Genomic DNA, 20635 nt, shown 5'->3' on the forward strand with positions numbered 1-20635 from the left:
CCAAGCTGCTTGAGGTCTAGAGTGAAGTATCCACAATCAGTGATGGTTTGCGGAGCTATGTCATCTGCTGGTGTAGGTCCACTGTGGTTTATCAAGACCAAAGTCAGTGCAGCAATCTACCAGGAAATTTTAGAGCACTTCATGCTTCCCTCTGCCGACAAGCTTTTTGGAGATGGAAATTTCAGGGTATGTGCACACGTTGCAGATTTGCCTGTGGATTTTTCTGCACTGAATCTGCATCTCTTGGCAGAAAACGCAGGTACATTTTTGATGTGTTTTTTTATGCGGTTTTTGATGCGTTTTTGAAAGCTAAATAAAGATGTATTATTGAACAAAAAAAAATATTTGTGATGTAATTTCTTGTCCAACCTCCTCTTTTACATTTGTCCAACCCACTCTCCATTACACACAGATAGATAGATAGATAGATAGATAGATAGATAGATAGAAGGAATGAGATGAAGGAATGAGAGATATATCTATCTCATTCCTTCTATCTATCCCATATCTATCTATCTATCTATCTCTCTCATTCCTTCTATCTATCTATCTAGCTATCTATCTATCCCGTTCCTTGTATCTATCCCACATCTATAGATAGATAGAAGGAATGAGATAGATATATAGATAGATCTACATATAGATAGATCTATAGATATATGGATAGATCTATGTATCTATCTATAGATATATGTATGGATAGATATATCTATGGATAGATGTAGATCGATATATGGATAGTTAGGCTACGTTCACACATCAGGTTTTTTTCAGGCAGGCAGGATCCGGCAAATTTTTGAAAAAACGGATCCGTTGCAAATAGTGAAAAACTACTAATCCTATAGTAGTGAAAGTTTATTATTTTAATATTTTTTACAGGTGAGCAATGGCTTCGGGGATCAAGGTGATGGTGAGTATGTACTCTATGTTGTATCTACTATATGTTTTGTGTATATGTACTGTATGTCTATATGTATGTGTTGCATGTACTGTATGTCATACTGTATGTTGCATGTACTGTTGTATGTAGTATGTTCTGTATGTCATATGTTGGATGTACTGTATATATACTGTACTGTAGATATATGTATGTGTTGTATGTACTGTTGTATGTTGTATTTATTGTTGTATGTTCTGTTGTATGTAGTATGTTATGTACATCATATGTTGCATGTTGTATGTACTGTATGTCATATGTACTGTTGTATGTTGCATGTACTGTATGTCATATGTTGTATGTTCTGTTGTATGTTGCATGTGCTGTATGTCATATGTTGTATGTACTGTTGTCTGTACTGTATGTCATATGTTGTATGTACTGTTGTATGTGCTATATGTTGTGTTGTAGGTTATGTTGTATGAACTGTCGTATGTTGTATGTACTGTTGTATGTTCTGTATGTCATATGTTGTATGTAATGTTGTATGAAGTGTTCTGTATGTCATGTTGTATGTACTGCCATATGTTGTATGTACTGTTGTACGTAACATGTTCTGTATGTCATATGTTGTATGTAATATTTTCTGTATGTTCTATGTTATATGTGTTTTTTTTACATTCAACACATTAGCCGGACGATGGGACTACTAGTGTCCCATCATTGGCTAATGTGTCAATCACCGTCACTGTAGCAGGCATAGCCCGATGGGACTTTTACTCCCGTCGGACGATGCCTGCACACACACACACACACACACACACACACAAAGACCCCCCCGCACAGACCCCGGGACAGCCCTGCACAGACCCCACTCACACAAACACGCGGACCCACCCGCACACACATACACGCACAGTCTCCGCCCGCACTCTTCCCTCCTCCTGATCTGCAGCATTTCCCCCGCAGCTAAACCGCAGATCTTTTTTTACATGCTGCGGATCTGCCCGACTCAATGCAAGTCAATGGGTGCAGAAACGCTGCAGATCCACACAAAGAATTGACATGCTGCGGAAAAAACAACGCTGAGTTCCCGCGTGTTTTTTTCCGCAGCATGTGCGCAGCGGATTTGGTTTTCCATAGGTTAACATGCCACTGTTAAACGCATGGAAAACTGCTGCACATCAGCAGCGTCAAAAAATCCGCAACGTGTGAACATGGCCTCATTCTCCAGCATGACTTGGCACCTGTCAACACTGACAAAAGTACCAATACCTCGCTTAAAAACAATAGTATCACTTTGCTTGATTGGCCAGCAAACGCGCCTGACCTTAACCCCATAGAGAATCTGTGCGGTATTGTCAAGAGGAAGATGAGAAACACCAGACCCAACAATGCAGACGAGCTGAAGGCTGCCATCAAAGCAACCTGGGCTTCCGTAACACCTCAGCAGTGCCACATGCTGATCGCTTCCATGCTGCTTGGATGCAGTAATTGATGTCAAAGGAGCCCCGGCCAAGTATGGAGTGCATTTACTGAATATACACTGAAAACAATGTTTCTATTTGTTTTCACTCTCACCCCTATAATCCTTCACTTTCTGCTAACCCCCCCTAATCCCTACACCTAGTAAGGAACGGTTCATCTGTTCTTCAATTCTCCCCATCCATCCAGCTCACCTCCTCCTCAAAACTGTTCCTCAACATACAATTCTCTGTATCCAAACACAGACAGCCCCCTCATGCCTTCTCCTGCTAACACTCTCTGCTCCTCCTCACTACCGGTGATATTGCTCCAAATCCTGGTCCTCCTCACCACGTTCCCACAGTCATTTCTACCTCCCATCCACGCTCTATCACAGCTTTCCGTAACCTCTCTAACCTTATACCCATTCGCCCAGCCCCCGCTTCCCCAATCCTACTAACTGGAACTCTATGGAACACTCGCTCTGTCTGCAACAAACTTTCCTACATCCATGATCTATTACTAACAAACTTTCTTTCCTCGCTATCACTGAAACCTGGCTCACCCCTCTGACACCGCTTCTCCTGCTGCACTCTCATACAGTGGATTCCACCTTTCACACACCACCCGCCCCAGCAGCACACATGGTGGAGGAGTTGGTTTTCTCCTGTCAGATAACTGCTCCTTCGCCCAAATTCCACTGCCACCCTCTATTACCCTCCCTTCCTTTGAGGTGCACTCTGTGCGCATCTATTCCCCCTTCAACCGGCTGTCATTTACCACCCCCCAGGGCAAGCCATTTCTTCATTTCTTTCTTTGACCACTTCACTACCTGGCTACTTCATTTCCTTTCCGCTGACATCCCCACTATCATCATGGGTGACTTCAACATCCCCATTGAAACTTCCCTCTCAGCTGCTACTAAACGTCTATCTCTCATTTCCTCCTTCGGCCTCAATCAATGGTCTTCTGCAGCAACTCACAAAGATGGCCACACATTGGACCTCATCTACACCCGCCTCTGCTCCCTATCTAACCTCTAACCTCTCTCTCTCTCTTTCTGACCACAACCTACTCACATTCTCTCTCTTTGCTACTCCTTGTCCACAATCCCCACTCCATAAACTCGCACACGCTCGCAGAAATCTTAAACACCTCGATCTACACTCACTGTCCGAATCCTTCCTCCCTCTTACAGACATAAGTTCCCTACACAATGCGGATGCCGCTGCTGCTCTATATAACAACACAATAGCTGTAGCTCTGGAATCGGTCGCCCCTCTCACAGATAAAAAAGCTCGAAAAATCAACAGACAGCCCTGGCACACGAGCCTTACCAAAGAACTGAGACGGGCTACCAGGGTTGCTGAGCGGAGTTGGAAAAGATCCCACTCCAACGATGACTTCATCGCATTCAAACAGTCCCTCACTACTTTCAAGGCCACACTCGATGCAGCAAAACAAACCTACTTCTCGTCTCTCATATCCTCCCTGTCTCAGAACCCTAAACAGTTATTCACTGTCAATTCTCTCCTCCGTCCCCCAGCACCTCCTCCCTCTCCACTCATCTCAGCCGAAGACTTTGCCTCATTTTTCAAGCAGAAGATTGATAGCATCAGAACCAGTTTTGGTCGACAACCCCCAGAGCCCTTTCTTCTAATTGCTCAGCCCTCCTCCAAAACCAACTTCTCCATTACAGAAGATCCACTCTACTCTCAAGATCACATCTCACCACCTGTGCACTTGACCCGATTCCATCCCACTTCATCCTAATCCTCACCACAGTCTTCATCACAACCCTAACCCATCTCTTCAACCTATAACAACTGGTGTCTTCCCCTCAAGCTTTAAACATGCCTCATTCACACCTATCCTCAAAAAGCCCTCTCTTGACCCATCGTCTGAATCTAGCTATTGCCCCATATCACTTCTCCCCTATGCCTCAAAACTGCTGGAACAAAACGTCCATCTTGAACTGTCCTCCCACCTCTCTTCTTGCTCCCTCTTTGACCACTTACAACCTGGCTTCCAGCTGCATCACTCCACTGAAACTGCCCTAACTAAAGTCACCAATGACCTATTAACCGCCAAAGCCAAGTGATACTACTCTGTCGTCCTCCTCCTAGACCTGTCCTCTGCCTTTGAAACAGTGGACCATTCCCTATTACAGACCTTCTCATCTCTTGGCATCATTTACTTGGCCCTATCTTGGATCTAGTCATACCTAACAGACCGGACATTCAGCGTCTCCCACTCGCACACCACCTCCTCACCTCGCCCCCTATCTGTCGGTCCTGCAAGGTTTAGTCCTGGGGCCTCTGCTCTTCTCCACCTACACCTTCTGCCTCGGACAGCTCACAGATTCTCATGGCTTTCAGTATCACCTCTATGCTGATGACACACAGATCTACATCTGTGGACCAGATTTCACCTCACTACTAAAAAGAATCCCACAATGTCTGTCTGCCATTTCATCCTTCTTCTCCGCTAGACTTCTAAAACTTAAAATGGACAAAACAGAATTCATTATCTTTCTCCCATCTTACTCGACTCCCCCAACAGACCTATCCATTAAAATACATGGCTGCTCACTCTCCCCAGTCCCACAAGCTCGCTGCCTCGAGGTAATCCTTGACACTGATCTCTCCTTCAAACCACATTTCCAAGCCTTTTCCGCTTCCTGCCGACTTCAACTCAAAAATATTTCACGGATCCGTACATTCCTCAACCGAGAATCTGCAAAAACCCTAGTCCATGCCCTCATCATCTCCCGCCTTGACTACTGCAACCTTCTGCTCTGTGGCCTCCCCTCTAACACTATCGCACCCCTCTAATCTACTCTAAACTCTGCTGCCTGACTAATCCACCTGTCCCCCAGCTATTCCTCAGCCTCTCCCCTCTGTCAATCTCTGCACTGGCTCCCCATTACCCAAAGACTCCAGTTCAAAATCCTAACCATGACACACAAAGCCATCCACCACCTGTGTCCTCCATACATCTGTGAACTTGTCTCCGGGTACTTACCTGCACGCAACCTCTGATCCTCACAAGATCTCCTTCTATACTCCCCTCTTATTTTCTCTTCCCACAATACAATCAAGATTTCTCCTGCGCATCACCCTTACTCTGGAAATCTCTATCCCAACATATAAGACGCTCGCCTACCATGGAAACCTTCAAAAAAGAACCTGAAGACCTACCTCTTCTGGCAAGCCTACAACCTGCAGGAACCACCGATCCAACAATCGCTGCACGACCAGCTCTACCCTCGCCTACTGTATCCTCACCCATCCCTTGTAGATTGTGAGCCCTCGCCGGCAGGGTCCTCTCTCCTCCTGTACCAGTCGTGATTTGTACCGTTTAAGATTACTGTACTTGTTTTTATTATGTATACCCCTCCTCATATGGCATCAAAGATCTCGCCCTATCTTGGATCTCCTCACACCTTTCCAACCACATACCTCCCACTCCCACACTACCTCATCCCACCCTCTCTCTGTTGGAGTCCCCCAAGGCTCTGTTCTAAGACCCCTATTCTTCTCAATCTATACACTTGGCCTGGGACAACTCAAAGTCCCATGGATTCCAGTACCACCTTTATGCTGATGACTGTTATGATCCGGTGACCTTGGAGCCGCATGAGACTTTCTCAGGAGTAGGTGGAACCTGTACTGACCGCAATTCCTAAACTGACACCGCAACTAGAAGTAGCCGTGGGGTGTACCTAACACATCCTAGACACCTCGACACAGCCGGAGGACTAAATACCCCTATAGATGGAAATGGGAATACTATCTTGCCTCAGAGCAGAACCCCAAAGGATAGGCAGCCCCCCACGAATATTGACTGTATTAGAGGAAAGACATACGCAGGCAGGAAACAGGATTTAGCAAAAGAGGCCACTCTAGCTAAATAGGAAAGGATAGGACAGAATACTAAGCGGTCAGTATAAAAACCCTAAAAATATCCACAGCAGATAATACAAAAATTCCACCATCTAACTAAAGACATGGAGCGTATATCTGCATCTCCTGAGAATCCAACTTGACTGTAAAAATCCTGACACAGTCTAAGCTGGACAAGACAAGACAAATGAATAGCACTGAATAGTAAGCACACAGCATGTGTGCTGCAGAAACAAAAACCAGACACTTATCTTTGCTGATTTGGCAGCAGGGCAGGAGGAACCAGACAGAGATCCAAAACCTCCAAGAACAATGGACAACTGGCAAGGACTAATGAATCCTGCAACCTTAAATACCCCAGTCAGACCTGCAATCAGCAGGGACACCTGACCAGAATTGCAACCCAGGGACAACTGCAATACCACCAACAACCACTGGAGGGAACCCAAGAGCAGAATTCACAACAGATGACACTCAGATCTACCGCTCTGGCTCAGATGTCACCTCTCTGCTGTCCAGAATCCCAGAGTGTCTATCAGCCATATCCTCCTTCTCCTCTTGCTTCCTCAAATTCAATATGGACAAATCTGAATAATCATCTTTCCTCCATCTCACAGATCTTCCTTACCTGACCTATCTATCACAATTAACGACATCACGCTTTCACCTGTACCGGAAGTCTGCTGCCTCGGAGTAACCCTTGACTCTTCCCTGTCCTTCAAACTGCACATCCAAGCTCTTTCCACCTCCTGTCGCCTCCAGCTTAAAAATATTTCCAGAATCTGTCCTTTCCTCAACCCTCAATCTACTAAAATGCTTGTGTATGCCCTCATCTCCCACTTTGACTACCGCCACATCCTTTTCTGTGGCCTACCTGCTAACACCCTCGCACCTCTCCAGTCCATCCTTAACTCTGCTGCCCAACTAATTAATCTCTTTCCTCGCTACTCCTCCACTTCTCCCCTCTGCATATCTCTTCACTGTCTCCCATTCCCTCAGTGTATCCAGTTCAAATTACTAATAATGACCTACAAGGCCATCTATAACCTGTCTCCTCCATATATCTCTGAACTAATCTCCCGATATCTTCCCTCACGTAATCTCCGATCCTCCCAAGACCTCCTTTTCTCTCCTCCACACTTATTCGCTGCTCACCCAACCGCCTCCAAGACTTCTAGAGGATATGGGATATTCTGGAGAATTTTTTGCCCCAACAAGTCCGACTATCAACCTGTCATGCCTATGAGTAGTAGAGCATAGGTATAACTCGTCAAACTCAATTTGACAGGTGGTCACGCCCCTATCAAAGTGTATCAAAGTGTGTAACCCCTCCACCCCTCCCTGTCACCCAGCTGTCCTCCTTGTCTGGCTGTCCCCTTTTGATATAGTTTAATTTGTTAATGCAGTGAATGTTATCCCAGTAATTGTTTTATATTAGTTGTTTATATGCTGTATTAAGAGTAGTCTTATTTGATAATCCGCTGATAGGTAGAGTGAGGCTGTGTTTCTACAGTATTATTCTGCGGTGAGCTTGAATGATTCTAGTACTATAATTGCTAACAGCTGCTAAGAGTTTCTGTGATGGAGATACAAACATTCCACTTGCTAGCAGCTGTTAAAATGTATCTGTACTGACCACTAACTAGACAGCCAGGCTTTCTGTGTTGGAGATACAAACATTCCACACAAGCAGTGTTAAATAGGCATCATACGGATACCGTAGTGAGTATAAAATGTATTAAATTGATTACTGATACGATTCCAACAAATTGATAATAAACTGCTATCAAAGTGACAGCAAAGTATATTAAATAGATAACAAACCAAAATCATAGTGTATCAAAGTGTATTATTTTATTTATAGTCCCAATAATATTTATTCTCTTTTATTGACATTTTCATAAACCTATAGTCCCAATAATATTTGACCAGCAGATAATTAATTAAAATCGCATAAAGTGTGATAAATAGACATCATACGGATACTGTAGTGAGTATAAAATGTATTAAATTGATAACTGATACGATTCCAACAAATTGATAATAAACTGCTATCAAAGTGACAGCAAAGTATATTAAATAGATAACAAACCAAAATCATAGTGTATCAAAGTGTATTATTTTATTTATAGTCCCAATAATATTTATTCTCTTTTATTGACATTTTCATACGCCTATAGTCCCAATAATGTTTACTCTCTTTTATTTACATTTTCATACACCTATAGTCCCAATAATATTTATTTGACCAGCAGTTAATTAATTAAAATCACATAAAGTGTGTTAAATAGACATCATACGGATATCGTAGTGAATCAAAATGTATTAAATTGATTACTGATACGGTTCCAACAAATTGATAACAAATTGTTATCAAAGTGACAGCAAAGCATATTAAATAGATAACACACCGAAATCATAGTGTATCAAAGTGTATTATTACACCTATTATTATATAGGTCCTTTTATTTATAGTACATGCATGTACTATTGGAAGCGTCTGCTTCATTCTGAAGAGCACCCGATCTGAGCATATGTGGCTGGCAGTATAATGACTGTTGATTAGCGTTTATTTATAGTTAAATAATGTTTTTCTCTTTTATTGACAATTTGATACACCTACAGTATTTATATAGGTAGGACCCTCTTTTATTGACAATCTGATACTATAAACAGTACTGATCTTTGTAAAATAAAGAACGAGAGAACTTTTTCGATAAAAGTAATAACGTTTATTGAACAAAATTATGGATCTCTACAATAAACACCATGTGTAGAAATTTGGTTCTAGAACTTGTTGGATTAGTGAATATAATAACGTTTGGCATATTTTATAACATACAGCTAATGATTCTTGCTTTTAACTTGTATGTAACTGGTTAATGTTACTAATACCCTCTAACATGGGGTCATGGTTCTGCATTTTCTGAAGAGTTGAGCTTCATCTCCATCTTTCTTTATTTCTACATTATTTTATCACATATTAATTTCACAGCTGTCTGTGCTGGCTATTTGCACACAGCCTTCTTGAATTCAATGTTTTGTAGATTTTTCTGTCATGGAAAAAACAAACAAACAAAAAAAAAAAAAAACGTGTACAACGTTAAAACATAATTAAAATAAAGAATAATGACCTAGCTGGTTGTTTGGGTGATATTGTAAAATCATTTATTGTTTCTACTACTTGGCAATTGTTACACTCAGTTATTCTTATTTATTTATTTTTGGGATTTTGTTAGTCATTACATTTATTCTTGCTCCCAAGATAGGGTTTTAGAGTCACCAAGTAACATAAATGTGCAGACTCCTGAATATTACAATTACAAAACATCCAAAGTTTGTTTCTCCACTTTTTGTAGATGATAAATCTTAATTTCTTTATAATTTGACTTTTAGTTATAGTTTGTTTCAGCTCTTTGCCGTTCTATGTATACCGTAAATTTTGCCTCCTTTCAGTGAATAATATAAGACAAATTATTTTTATTCAAAGACATCTAACTTATGTATACTTTTAAAGCTTTGTTACATTTCTATCCAGGCTACACCATGCTGTGTAACATAAATACATGTGGTCTTGTAGTATGGTTTTTTGGTTTCTCTGAACTGCCGCAAACAAAACATATAAGGTAGTACGGCACAAGATGTGAGCGTACCCGCAGCTCACTGAGCATTACCGCTGCACTCACTTCTCTTTGCGGCTTCTGAATGTACACTATTCTCACCCATGGAGAGTTTTCCTTTAAAAATACGAATATTATTGAATATAATGTTTTACGTATGTTACAGTATTTTATTTTCCTGGTGTTACTTTTGTTCATGTATTACTGGCTTCTTCTTCAGTTGTGATTCGTACCTTTTCTATATAAATATGGGTAAATGAATTGTCCATTATAGAACCATTTTGAAGCCATGTTTGTAGACCTTAAACATTTTGTATAACAGATGTGTTTCTCCTGATTTTTCTTGGTTAAGGGATGTTTATTAAAAACATCACTGATGTTTTTAATAAACTTTAAATAAATAACTGGTCATACATAAGAAACCTTGCAATATATCTTTATAGAAATAATACATCTACACTCATGGCCACCTCTCCTCTACCTTTGTGAAATAATGCAAAAATCCATCTTTGTGTTGCATGTGTTGTGTGTATTCTGTATGTTATGTGTGTTTGTTGTGCCTGTGTTCTATGTTGTGTGTGTATGATTGTTGTGTGTGTTGTACGTGTTCTGTGAGTTTGTTGTGTGTGTTGCATGTGTTGTGTGTGTTCTGTATGTTGTGTTTGTATGATTGTTGTGTGTGTTCTGTATGTTGTGTGTATGTTTGTTGTGTGTGTTGCATGTGTTGTGTGTGTATGATTGTTGTGTGTGTTGTATGTGTTCTGTGAGTTTGTTGTGTGTGTTGCATGTGTTGTGTGTGTTATGTGTGTTTGTTGTGCCTGTGTTCTGTGTGTTGTGTGTGACTGCCTCCATCAGCACAAAGATGGATTTTTGCATTATTTCACAGTGAATGATGAGTTCAGGAAGCAAAGGTAGAGGAGAAGTGGCCATGAGTGTAGATGTATTATTTCTATAAAGATATATTGCAAGGTTTCTTATGTATGACCAGTTATTTATTCAAAGTTTATTAAAAAATTAAAAACATCAGTGATCCCTTAACCAAGAAAAATCAGGAGAAACACATCTGTTATACAAAATGTTTAAGGTCTACAAACATGGCTTCAAAATGGTTCTATAATGGACAATTCATTTACCCATATTTATATAGAAAAGGTACGAATCACAACTGAAGAAGAAGCCAGTAATACATGAACAAAAGTAACACCAGGAAAATAAAATACTGTAACATAAGTAAAACATTATATTCAATAATATTCATATTTTTAAAGGAAAACTCTCCATGGGTGAGAATAGTGTACATTCAGAAGCCGCAAAGAGAAGTGAGTGCAGCGGTAATGCTCAGTGAGCTGCGGGTACGCTCACATCTTGTGCCGTACTACCTTATATGTTTTGTTTGCGGCAGTTCAGAGAAACCAAAAAACCATACTACAAGACCACATGTATTTATGTTACACAGCATGGTGTAGCCTGGATAGAAATGTAACAAAGCTTTAAAAGTATACATAAGTTAGATGTCTTTGAATAAAAATAATTTGTCTTATATTATTCACTGAAAGGAGGCAAAATTTACGGTATACATAGAACGGCAAAGAGCTGAAACAAACTATAACTAAAAGTCAAATTATAAAGAAATTAAGATTTATCATCTGCAAAAAGTGGAGAAACAAACTTTGGATGTTTTGTAATTGTAATATTCAGGAGTCTGCACATTTATGTTACTTGGTGACTCTAAAACCCTATCTTGGGAGCAAGAATAAATGTAATGACTAACAAAATCCCAAAAATAAATAAATAAGAATAACTGAGTGTAACAATTGCCAAGTAGTAGAAACAATAAATGATTTTACAATATCACCCAAACAACCAGCTAGGTCATTATTCTTTATTTTAATTATGTTTTAACTTTGTACACGTTTTTTTTTTTTCTTTTGTTTGTTTTTTCCATGACAGAAAAATCTACAAAACATTGAATTCAAGAAGGCTGTGTGCAAATAGCCAGCACAGACAGCTGTGAAATTAATATGTGATAAAATAATGTAGAAATAAAGAAAGATGGAGATGAAGCTCAACTCTTCAGAAAATGCAGAACCATGACCCCATGTTAGAGGGTATTAGTAACATTAACCAGTTACATACAAGTTAAAAGCAAGAATCATTAGCTGTATGTTATAAAATATGCCAAACGTTATTATATTCACTAATCCAACAAGTTCTAGAACCAAATTTCTACACATGGTGTTTATTGTAGAGATCCATAATTTTGTTCAATAAACGTTATTACTTTTATCGAAAAAGTTCTCTCGTTCTTTATTTTACAAAGATCAGTACTGTTTATAGTATCAGATTGTCAATAAAAGAGGGTCCTACCTATATAAATACTGTAGGTGTATCAAATTGTCAATAAAAGAGAAAAACATTATTTAACTATAAATAAACGCTAATCAACAGTCATTATACTGCCAGCCACATATGCTCAGATCGGGTGCTCTTCAGAATGAAGCAGACGCTTCCAATAGTACATGCATGTACTATAAATAAAAGGACCTATATAATAATAGGTGTAATAATACACTTTGATACACTATGATTTCGGTGTGTTATCTATTTAATATGCTTTGCTGTCACTTTGATAACAATTTGTTATCAATTTGTTGGAACCGTATCAGTAATCAATTTAATACATTTTGATTCACTACGATATCCGTATGATGTCTATTTATCACACTTTATGTGATTTTAATTAATTAACTGCTGGTCAAATAAATATTATTGGGACTATAGGTGTATGAAAATGTAAATAAAAGAGAGTAAACATTATTGGGACTATAGGCGTATGAAAATGTCAATAAAAGAATAAATATTATTGGGACTATAAATAAAATAATACACTTTGATACACTATGATTTTGGTTTGTTATCTATTTAATATACTTTGCTGTCACTTTGATAGCAGTTTATTATCAATTTGTTGGAATCGTATCAGTTATCAATTTAATACATTTTATACTCACTACAGTATCCGTATGATGTCTATTTATCACACTTTATGCGATTTTAATTAATTATCTGCTGGTCAAATAAATATTATTGGGACTATAGGTTTATGAAAATGTCAATAAAAGAGAATAAATATTATTGGGACTATAAATAAAATAATACACTTTGATACACTATGATTTTGGTTTGTTATCTATTTAATATACTTTGCTGTCACTTTGATAGCAGTTTATTATCAATTTGTTGGAATCGTATCAGTAATCAATTTAATACATTTTATACTCACTACGGTATCCGTATGATGCCTATTTAACACTGCTTGTGTGGAATGTTTGTATCTCCAACACAGAAAGCCTGGCTGTCTAGTTAGTGGTCAGTACAGATACATTTTAACAGCTGCTAGCAAGTGGAATGTTTGTATCTCCATCACAGAAACTCTTAGCAGCTGTTAGCAATTATAGTACTAGAATCATTCAAGCTCACAGCCAAATAATACTGTAGAAACACAGCCTCACTCTCCCTATCAGCGGATTATCAAATAAGACTACTCTTAATACAGCATATAAACAACTAATATAAAACAATTACTGGGATAACATTCACTGCATTAACAAATTAAACTATATCAAAAGGGGACAGCCAGACAAGGAGGACAGCTGGGTGACAGGGAGGGGTGGAGGGGTTACACACTTTGATACACTTTGATAGGGGCGTGACCACCTGTCAAATTGAGTTTGACGAGTTATACCTATGCTCTACTACTACTATGACAGGATAGTTCCACCTCCATCCTGGTCAGGTAATGGTTCATTCTAGTCCACCTTTCTTTGGTTCTGGGGCGGCTATTTAATTTTGGTAGTTCCTGGGTTTGGTGTCGATGATACTTCCGTCTACTCGGTTTGTGGTTGCTCACCCAGGTTACTCGTCCGTAATCGTTGTGCCTCTGTGCGTGTGAGCTTTTGTGACGCCCCAGGGTCCTGGTCATCGCAGTGGCATTGCTTTCCTCACTGGGTGAGTGATGTCACGCTTGGAAGCGATGAAGGATAACTCTCACTAGGTAACACAAACATGCAACATGTTCACACTCCAAGCCACAAGAGGGAGCTTGTGATCCTATTTCTAGGTGACTCCCCTGCATATAGGGATATATTGTGGTTTGGAGGGAATGTTAGTCAGATAGTGCCAGAGAGCAGACTGGAGCAGTCTGAGGTAGGAAGAACGTATGAGGATCCGTGCAGCCACGAGAAAGTGCTGCAGCTCCTAGACAGAAATAATACCGAAAGCCGAACCGATTGTAGTGAGCGTGTGGGAGAGCGAAGCACAGGAGAGTGATACCAGTGGAGCAGCCAGGTTGTGATCATTTGAACAACTGGCCTTGTACCTTGTATGGACTCAATGGACTGTCATCTTCCTACGCTTGTCGTTACCTCCTCTCTGTGTGCGTGCCACAGGTGGGGTAGCGACCCTGGAAGATCTGAAGTCACATCGGCCATTATCCTGGCGAGTCAGCGGAAGGACGAGACTCTGCAATGTGCACCATCCTGGTTATTGTGCTGGTACTGATCTATGTGTTATCTGCCTGTTTTGTGGTTCAATAAAGTGTGACGCCCCAGAGTCCTGGTCATCACAGTGGCATTGTTTTCCTCCCGGGGAGAGTGATGTCACGCTTGGAAATGATGAAGGATAACTTTCACCAGGTAATCACATACACACAACACGTTCATACTCCAGCCCAGAAAGGGGAGCTCTGAACCCAGATTAAAGGGAACTTCCTTATATTCTGGCTGGAGGGGGAATGAGTGCCAGACAGCAGTCTGAAGGAGACAGTGGAGGAGGAAGGATTCTGTCAGAGGACAGAGACGAAGACAGACGGACATAGAGTGTCAGAAGGTATGAAGGGGACGTGTAGTCAGATTTACTACAGCTCCTGGAGAGAGGAAACTTAGAAGGAAAGAACAACTTGTGCTTTTTCTCTCCTGCACACTTTCCACAAGAGAGTGACACCAGGGGATCAGAGCATTGATTTGGCTACCTCCCTGGCTAGCGCAGATTCCGGTAGCAGGAATACTGAGGCAGTCGGACTTTAAGGGACATAGCTGAAACCGGCAGGACAGCTGAACTCTAAGTTACAGTATACACTCGAGTATAAGCCGACCCCCCTAATTTTGCCACAAAAAACTGGGAAAACTTAATGACTTGAGTATAAGCCTAGGGTGGAAAATGCAGCAACTACCGGTAAATTTCAAAAATAAAAATAGATACCAATAAAAGTAAAATTAATTCATACATCAGTAGGTTAAGTGTTATTGAATATCCATATTGAATCAGGAGCCCCATATAATGCTCCATAAAGTTTATGTTGGGCCCCATAAGATGCTCCATATTAAAATATGCCCATATAATCCTGCATAAAGGTTAATAATGGCCCCATAAGATGCTCCATACAGACATTTGCCCCATATAGTGCTGCACAAACCTTGATTATGGCCCCATAAGATGCTCCATACAGACACTTGCCCCATTTGCTGTGATAAAAAAAATAAAAAAAATCACACCCTCACCTCTCGTCGCTCAGGCCCCCGGCACTTTCACTTTTCACCTGACTTCGTTCCGGGCGCGGCTCCATGTTCAGCGTATTCTGCACTAACGTTCAGGCAGAGGGCACGCACTAACCACGTCACCGCGCCCTCTGACCTGAGCATCACTGCAGAAGACGCTGAAGATGGAGCGGCGCCCGGAACGAGGAGAGGTGACTATCGCACAGCGCTCCCCCTCCCCATTATACTCACCTGCTCCTGGCGCATTCCCTGCAGGTCCCTGCTTCCCCGGCGCCACAGCTTCTTCCTGTACTGAGCGGTCACAGTTAACACTCATTACAGTAATGAATATGCGGCTCCACCCCTATGGGAGATGGAGCCGCATATTCATTACTGTAATGAGCGGTACCATGTGACCGCTTAGTAAAGGAAGAAGCTGCGGCGCCGGGGAAGCAGGGACTGCACCAGGAGTAGGTGAGTATAATTAGACAGCCCCCGCTCCCCCTCCCGACCCCTAGGTATGACTCGAGTATAAGCCGAGAGGGGGACTTTCAGCCCAAAAAAATGGGCTGAAAATCTCGGCTTATACTTGAGTATATACTTTACCTGTCCGCCTTTATACCCAGGAGGCACAGTGATGTATAGGGCCCGGGTAATGATAGAGACCCTATAAAAAGGCTCGAGTCACCTGTCATAAGGGTTTGTGTCCTAACCTATATGGGGGACAGAGAGGAACTGTGAGGACCTTATCAGAAGCCATAGGCAGTAAGGGACTACAACACCACCATACTTTGAGGAAGACTTTCATCTCCACCTGGTGAAGGGGACTCTGAATTTGCTTACAAGCCGGCAGGACCCTGCCTGTACCTGTGATCTGTTGGCCTGGACTGCGGTTGCCTGAAGCTTCAGTAAACCAGGTAAAGAGACTGCAAACCTGTGTCCTCGTTCTTCACTGCATCATTCACCATCTCCATCTACACACACGGGGGCCCTAGGGACCTACTTCACCTGTGGGAAGTTATACCCTCTAGCTGCCATACCATCACCCCAGAGGACCCCTTTAAGCAGCGTCTGTCCCTACTGACCGAATACCACAGGTGGCGTCACGAACAATAGACTTTATTTACAATTCCCCTAAAAAAGACCTTTCCCTTTAATTGGGCGCCCAGAGCCACGCACCGGGTCGCAGCCACCGTGACATCCCCTTTAAGCACTGGACACAGTACCGAGTACCCCACGGCCCTGGCGGACGACTCAAAAGCATTGCCACACTGTTACCCTCACTCTGTGTTGTCTGAGTAGTTTCCTGCCCACGGGGATAAAGGGCGGGCGTGCAGTGGTGTGAGCCCTGGTCCATACAGTCTTACTAAAGACAACCGAGACAGCGGACGAGGGCAACCACTGACCCTGTATCTCCAGCACCGACCTCCACCCGCAGAGCCGCCCTCCACATAGAGAATAATGGAGCCTCCAGCACCGACCTCCACCTGCAGAGCCGCACTCCACATAGAGAATAATGGGGCCTCCAGCACCGACCTCCACCCGCAGAGCCGCACTCCACATAGAGAATAATGGAGCCTCCAGCACCGACCTCCACCCGCAGAGCCACAATCCACATAGAGAATAATGGAGCCTCCAGCACCGACCTCCACCCGCAGAGCCACAATCCACATAGAGAATAATGCAGCCTCCAACACCGACCTCCAACCACAGAGCCGCACTCCACATAGAGAATAATGGAGCCTCCAGCACTGACCTCCACCCACAGAGCCGCACTCCACATAGAGAATAATGGGGCCTCCAGCACCGACCTCCACCTGCAGAGCCGCACTCCACATAGAGAATAATGGAGCCTCCAGCACCGACCTCCACCCGCAGAGCCGCACTCCACATAGAGAATAATGGAGCCTCCAGCACCGACCTCCACCCGCAGAGCCGCACTCCACATAGAGAATAATGGAGCCTCCAGCACCGACCTCCACCCACAGAGCCGCACTCCACATACAGTATAATGGAGCCTCCAGCACCGACCTCCACCCACAGAGCCGCACTCCACATAGAGAATAATGGGGCCTCCAGCACCGACCTCCACCCACAGAGCCGCACTCCACATAGAGAATAATGGAGCCTCCAGCACCGACCTCCACCCGCAGAGCCGCACTCCACATAGAGAATAATGGAGCCTCCAGCACCGACCTCCACCCACAGAGCCGCACTCCACATAGAGAATAATGGGGCCTCCAGCACCGACCTCCACCCACAGAGCCGCACTCCACATAGAGAATAATGGAGCCTCCAGCACCGACCTCCACCCGCAGAGCCGCACTCCACATAGAGAATAATGGAGCCTCCAGCACCGACCTCCACCCACAGAGCCGCACTCCACATAGAGAATAATGGGGCCTCCAGCACCGACCTCCACCCACAGAGCCGCACTCCACATAGAGAATAATGCAGCCTCCAAGACCGACCTCCACCCGCAGAGCCGCACTCCACATAGAGAATAATGGAGCCTCCAGCACTCACCTCCACCCGCAGAGCCGCACTCCACATATATGGCTGTTTTGTGCGCACAGGACCTGTGATGAGGTCACAGGAGGGGAGGAGTCAGGGGTCACATGATCAGGGGCCTCAGTGTATGCAGGACTCTGCTGTTCTGGTTGTCATGGTGCTGGATGAGGGGCAGTTTCTGTGTGGGGTCAGGAGGGGTTTACAGTGTGGATGTAGCAGAGCCGTGTGTGTACGAGGTGTGAATTTGCGACGTCTCTATTAATTTATAGGCACAGTCGCAGAATGTAGGGGGAGGGCAGATCTCTCGCTCGATGAGGTGAAACCTTTTGATAGCGTGGAGTGGCAGTACTTGTGGTCGGACATGAGGGTCTTGGGTTTCGGTCCCGTATTCCTGTCCTGGTGAAGCTTTTATACTGCAATCCATCTGCCAGAATTACAATAAATGGTTGTAGGTCAGAGGCTTTTGAGCTGTGTAGGGGAACTAGGCCGGGCTGCCCCCTGTCCCCTCTGGACTGTTCGCATTGGGGATACAACCCCTGGCTGTAGAATGTAAGCCCGCTAGGGCAGGGTCCTCGCCCCTCTGTACCAGTCTGTCATTGTTAGTTTGTTTACTGTAAGTGATATTTGTATTTTGATGTCACCCCTTCTCATGTACAGCACCATGGAATTAATGGTGCTATAGAAATAATAATAATAATTAAACTCCGGACTAGTGGGGAGATAAAGGGCTTTGTGCATCGCTCTGTGGAAGGAAGGGTGGCATTGGATGGAGATGACCTGTTGGGATTTCTTGAGGCTACAGAGGAGTCAATGATAAACTCGATATCTATGATTAACCAGTTTGGGGATTTTTGGGGGCTTCGTATTAACTGGGAGAAATCTATGTTAGGCCTCATTCACTCGTCGTGTGTCCCATACGTGTGGTGACTTTTTTCACACATATCGGAGACTCTGACACACGTAGACCCATTTAAATTAATGGGTCAGTGTTTCCACAGACCATGTTTCCGTGTGCCCTCCTGTTAAATATTAATTATTAATTGAATTATTCTTATTCTCAATCCTGTACTGAGCACATTGCTTCTTGCTGACATTACAAACAGCTATTTCTGTGTATGTAGCTCAGAGCATAAGTCAACACCATATAAAGGGGAACTCGTGATCTGTAGGACACATATATAAACACAGCTCTTAGGAGGGTGGGGGGCTTTTGTCACATTGGGGCTGTCACCTGCCTTCATCATCATTCTCCATGGACATCAGATAAGTCACAGAAGGAATTAACAGGAACAGCTGGTAGCCATGATGACCTTCAGATTTCACACAGACGGCTTTTACCATTCAGAACTTTGGGAAAGATGAGTAACAAACGCTGATATTTACACATGGACAATCTGTTCGTAACTATTTCATCTACTTTTATGTTTTGCTGCAATTTGGTTTTTCTGTGGACAATTCAATAAACCACTACACTTTTTATGACAATATCATGACATTTTTCTTTAAGAATAACGCACCTGGTAAAGTTCTGATTAAATAAATGTGCGAAAATAAGCATATTTAACAGCCCCACACATAGACATGTCCGTTTTTGTGCAGCTGCACGGATCACATGGACCTATACAAGTCAATGGGTCTGTGTAAACACGTACCGCACACGGATGTCGTCAGTGTGCATTTTTAAAGTTGTATGTGGCCACACCCAACCCTTACAATATTCCCACTATACAAACTACTATATTGTTTTGCTGACACTTCCATGGCGTTACAAATGACTTATCGAATTTTAGAGGTTGTAGCGTATTCAACCATATCTCTACTGACGCCTCACATTTTGTGGCCTTAGGCCTAACTATACTTGCACAGTTTTCAATGTGTTAACTCAATGCGTAAAAAAAAGGTTTGCACTGAAATTGTATATGATATTTGAAAACATAAGATATGGCAAGCGTTGATTATTTTACATGTCATGACCAGCATGTGCTGACTGCTATTATTAATCCGGCATCCACACAATATTCAGACATAGTCCCCCCTTGGAGTGTTTGTGTTTCACATTTTGTGGTGGCCACACCACTGTTTCTGTAAGGACTCTGCGAAATCCAACGTTTATACTTAATTATTAACAAAACAGAAAATTATTTCCAAATGGCAAGGCTGTACATATGGCTGCCGTTGGTTGTTCATTCTGGGAATCTTGGTGTTGGTCTACACACCCCGAGTCACGCAGGCTGTGTCGCTACAAACTGATTTTAAAAATGGTCATGTTGGCAAGACCTTAAATTTTATGATGACATCATGGATCGTAGTGGCCCCACACTACTTAGCCTTAATGATAAGAAAATAAAGTGATATTGTATATCTTGTTTGTCACAGGCGTCATGATCCTAACAAATTCCCTGTTTTCAAATAAGACGTTATTGACAAGCTCGTATGTCTTAATTTTTTTATGTTTACCTATAATTTTTTTAACACTTTTCCAACAGTTGATTTGGTTAAACGGCGATGGAGCTCAGCGAGGGACCAGTTCAGGAGTGAATTTAATACCCTCCACTGCACATCAGGTGCTTAAAAAATGAGACAATATGTGTACTCCCGCAATTTAGTATTTCTCAGGCCAATCATGGAGCTTAATCCGTATGTTACTGTGTATGTTTTTCATAACATATTAACCTTACAAAAGTGTGGTTTCTCAAATCTCCATTTAGACAAATGTCTACTAAA

The 20635-nt window shown here is 42.4% G+C and overlaps 1 protein-coding gene across 4 annotated transcripts in view; it reads right to left on the minus strand.

The window, feature by feature from the left end:
* The window catches only part of LOC143768028 (uncharacterized), a 263897-nt gene that overhangs the window by 32106 nt on the left and 211156 nt on the right, over positions 1-20635 (minus strand). The window contains exon 1 of one of the 4 annotated variants that reach the window (XM_077256679.1): positions 17927-17955. The exons of 1 other annotated variant lie outside the window; for it this stretch is intronic. The gene's annotated coding sequence lies outside the window, so the exon portion shown is untranslated. Of the gene's footprint in view, positions 1-17816; positions 17956-20635 lie in introns of those variants that run through there. 2 more of the 4 variants (XM_077256675.1, XM_077256677.1) reach the window with 2 other exon arrangements.

The sequence above is a fragment of the Ranitomeya variabilis genome, chromosome 4 (genome assembly GCF_051348905.1).
Source record: "Ranitomeya variabilis isolate aRanVar5 chromosome 4, aRanVar5.hap1, whole genome shotgun sequence".
Lineage (NCBI taxonomy): Eukaryota > Metazoa > Chordata > Amphibia > Anura > Dendrobatidae > Ranitomeya > Ranitomeya variabilis.